Source organism: Glycine max, chromosome 18 (assembly GCF_000004515.6).
Source record: "Glycine max cultivar Williams 82 chromosome 18, Glycine_max_v4.0, whole genome shotgun sequence".
Lineage (NCBI taxonomy): Eukaryota > Viridiplantae > Streptophyta > Magnoliopsida > Fabales > Fabaceae > Glycine > Glycine max.
The window spans coordinates 10,630,759-10,635,317 of record NC_038254.2 but is presented as its reverse complement, the minus strand read 5'-3'; the positions used below and the strand labels follow the sequence as shown (position 1 = coordinate 10,635,317).

The 4,559-nt window shown below is 30.6% G+C and overlaps 1 long non-coding RNA gene across 1 annotated transcript; it reads left to right on the top strand.

Moving 5' to 3' along the window:
- The first annotated feature begins 411 nt into the window (after window positions 1–411).
- LOC100799159 (uncharacterized) lies at window positions 412–3,040 on the top strand. Its single transcript, XR_419399.4, has 2 exons — window positions 412–1,138; window positions 2,900–3,040. It is a non-coding gene; the product is annotated as an uncharacterized lncRNA (long non-coding RNA).
- The last annotated feature ends 1,519 nt before the right edge of the window (window positions 3,041–4,559 follow it).

Below are 4,559 nucleotides of genomic sequence, written 5' to 3'. Positions count from 1 at the left end.
TAAGACCTCAGACTGTGCTATTTTCAATTCTGAGGTAATATGAATAGTAAACAATCAGATAGTAAACTTATGCAATGCTTACACTACTACATAAGTGCTATTTTACGACACGGTATCAGAGACGGTTGTATAAAACCGTTTTTGAAACGTCTATTCAAATACGATTTTTATAAAACCGCCCTGGTTTATGCCGCTTCGGATTTCAACTCTCCAACGCTTCGGATTTCACCACTTTTAATGCTTTGGGTTTCTGAACAACCAATTAAAAAGTGATAAGCGAAACATTTTTTCCCAATTCCAACTAAAAACTTTTTGTCCCTGTATTTATTATTATTTTAAAATAAAAATAATATAAACATAATTTTTTTAAAAAAATAAAGACATTCACCTTCCCTTTCTCTCTCACGACTCCCACCTACCACCACAAGCAAACCCACAACCCTTTCTCACTCACGTAACCTACCCTCTCTCCAACTCTGCATGCTCCAGCGGAGCCCAGGGGCACGCGTCGATTTCAGTGGCCGGAATCGCCGTTGTTGCTTGTTCTGGTTGCAGCCTTTGAATGAAAACCAGAACCGCAGCGTGTGGTAGTCCCCAAAGGTTTCGCTAGCACCTCTGACATCTTGAACTTGTCCTCGTGTTCGTGTCGGAGATTAAGATTTGGAATGGATCATCGAGATCCAGATCTGAACCATCTAAATCCAAATCGCCATCGAGATTTAGATCTAGAATAGTTCTTGCGTTTCAATCTGAAACAATTTTGCGATCTGTTTTCATTTGATTTCTTGAATCTGAGATTGTTTTTTTGTTTTCTTGACCACTAAACCCATTCTAGAATCTGAACCCTTTAAGTTTTTTTTTTTCTCATTTTTTCATGAAACTTTATGCATTCCACCTGTTTGTTGAAATTCCTGTGCCAATCATTTTCCTAACTAAGTTATTAGTTTTTTTCCTTTCTTTGTTTAAACATTATTTTCATTTCAATTAGGAAGAAAAGGTAATATCAATTTGGTATTATATTTCAATCGGAGCTTGTGGCTTTGGTGAATATGGAACGACGATGAATTGGTATGATGGAAAAGTCGCAGGGGTGTCTGATCTATGGAGGAATGGAGCTGGCTGTGGAACATGTTATCAGGTACTTACTTTTCTTTCCTTAATTTATTTTTAATAAACAATTGATTCAATGTTTCTAATAAAAGTAATAAAAATATCCTCAAAATAATTGTTGTATTTCTCAAACCACAAATGGTCAATTGCTTTTTAGTTTGGTGTGGTTTGAGAAACTATTTTAATTGTCAATAGCTTTTTAATTCTTTTAGCACTCTAACATGGTGAAAATATACGGTACTTTAATTGTCAATATTGGTATTAATTTTGTCTCAAGTCAAATATGATTTTAGCAAAAAAAGGATAATATATATATATATATATATATATATATATATATATATATATATATATATATGTGTGTGTGTGTGTGTGTGTGTATTGTTATGGTTAAGTAATATTGATTTTCCAAAGTTTAATAATTTGACTAGAAGTTAAAAAAAATAGTTTGCTCGGTCATATATGGGGATCATGTGGCCTTTGAGCAAATAGTGGAACCAACACAAAGTGAGGCTGCATGGGTTGAAGGGCCATATTAGCTGCCTTTGTTGTGGGTTTGGTCACTTAGATTGTGGTGTACGAAAATAAACTGATCACATGGCTATGGATTGGGTTGGTTAATTCTCAATCGAGGGCCTTGATTTTGAAATTTGAACATTTCAAATTGATCATACAATGGTCCAAATACATCTCATTTTTTTTTTATCTGAGCCGAAGAAAGAGAGAAATGAAAAGAAACAAATAAAAGGAGCATGCAGAAAATGATAGATGTGATTATAAATGTCTGGAAAAAAAATGAGATGTAACATGTAAGGGAAAATAATGGTATAATATAATTTTTGTTCCATGGTAATCCTTTTCACATTTATAATACTTTATAATATTTGACTTACGGTGGATTCCATGTGAATTCATGTTGCGTGAGAAATGAGCATATAAATAATATTGTATTTAGTTATTTAGTGCGTGTTTAATTTATGAGCATATAAATAATCCTTTTCTTTAATGTTAATTTAATTATTTAGTGCGTGTTTAATTTGATGAAAAACATCGAAATTAATTGTTTCAAATCAAACATGATTATATTTTAGCAAAGATACATATTTTTAGTTATTTGTTACTAGGTAATATTGACTTTACCTCCAAACTTCAATTTAACTAAAAGTTATAAAAGATCACTGGTGTTAGAGAAATAGTAGTTGCATAGTGTAATTCTTTATTTATTATTTATCAAGCAACTTCTTCATCTTGATATTGTAGCACTAGACTTTACCATCAATAATTTATTTATTTTAATAATTTTTTTGAATTAAAGCTTGTATTTTTATATTTTATTTTTTCTATTTTTATATATTTGCACCCACTTATTTCAGTTCTTATCATTTACACCCACACACTTGGTTTTATCACTTTATCCTGATACGTATGCTAACTGAATGCTATTACAAAATTTCATTTGATTATTTTTTTTCTTATATTTTGTTCACACACACACACATGCTAAATTTCTTTCTTGATGTAGATAAAATCTTTTTTATGTTTTTCCTTATTTATTGAATTGATGAAATAAGTGTGTTTTTATTTTATTAAGGTTAGGATATACACAGCTTCACAAGTGCTGATATATTCCTTGATTGCCATGTTTCCACTAACATTAATTTAAAGCTTGTGTTTATTGATCAACTAGTAGGGATTATATTGAGATGTATTAGAAGCTCATTGCTAAGATTAATATATTTTTAATTTATTTGTATTTTAGTCATAACATAGAATTTTGGTTCTGATGTAGGAATGACATACAACGAAGGATGAATTCATTGGAAGATAGAGTTTGATCTTCTGACTGTGCAATATATTGGTTCATATGTTAAGTAATAATTGTAAAAGATAGAAGTTTGTTATTTATTTGAGGTTTTGATTAGATTATGCATGTGATTCAATTGTGATTAATTTTTTTTTTAAAAAAATTATATTCTAAGACGGTTCTTTGAAAATCGTCTTAGAATTTTGAAATATATTTAATTTTTTATTTTTAAAAAATATTTTTTACGACGATTCTTTAGTGAACCGTCTTAGAAAAAGGTAATATTCTAAGACGGTTCTTAACTAAGAACCGTCTTAGAATTTTATCATTTTCTAAGACGGTTCACTAAAGAACCGTCGTAAAAAATAAAGACTTTTTACGACATTGACTATAACGACGGTTAAAAATCGTCGTAAAAAGTAATTTTTAACCGACGTAAAACACTCTTTTTCTAGTAGTGTTAACAAATAAACATTTAAAAATAATGACAAATATTGTGTTCCTTTAATTTATTTAATAGAATTTGTCATCCAACGGACAAGGGAGTATAATACATTGACCTACCTTGAGAATTATAATTCCAATGTAAACACCCCAAGACACTTTCAAAAACTACATTGAAAAATAATTTTTGATTAAGCAATATTTCCATTTAATTTTTACAAACATATATGAATTTAATGTATATGTAAAAATAATTTTATACTTATCATTCAATCACAAATCACCATTTGAATTTAAGATAATTATATTTAAAACTAATTAACAAACTTATTTTCCCATGTATACCCGTTTGTATAATTTTTTGGTAAACTTTGGGGAGGTTAGTGTAGCTGAGGTAAAATGACAAACTACTATTTAGTGACCTCTCATCATCATGAATACTTTCTTTTTTCCTATGAAATTTGAAAGTTGACAAGGATATGATTGAAATAATTAACTTACTACGTTGGTTTGCTTCATCAACCATCTCCTGAGACTCTTTATCATTGAAAGTTTGACCTAACTCTTTTGTAATGCACTTGATGTGGGATGTAGATATCTTTCCCTTAATTCATCACATGTAATGAGAAGAGAGAATAAGTATAAATGATGCATAATGAGTCGTCAGTACGAATAATTCAAAGGCTTTCGTAATCTCAGGATTCTTTTGAGTTGTCAAATGATGGCATCCTATTTGTTTATTGTTGTACCTCATGGATTCCCTTCTATATAAAGATGACTGGTATGTGTTGAAGCTTGGAGTTAGTTAAACATATCAATTCAGCCCTTCATGAGCTGTATCTGAAGTAGTTAGTAGTTAGTTTGGTTTTCTGTTATTTTCAGTTAGAAGGACCAATCTGCAAGTTAACTTTGTATTACAAGTGCAGAGTGATCCCTATGTTGGCTGTATAAAAGTGACACCAGTTGGTTCTATGAATAGCAATGATCTTTTTTCAGTTTTATGATTAGATCTCTTATTTCATTTTCTTTCTCTCTTATCGTCATCATTCAAGACTCAATTTCTTTGTTTCTAGTTTGAGGGTGCAGTAAGCATCGGGTTTGACAGTGGTATCAGAGCTTCTGGTTCCATCGATCCTGGGAGAGTCTTGTTTGGTTTCAACGTGGGTTCCTCGAAGCTCCATTGTTGTAGAGATGAATGGGA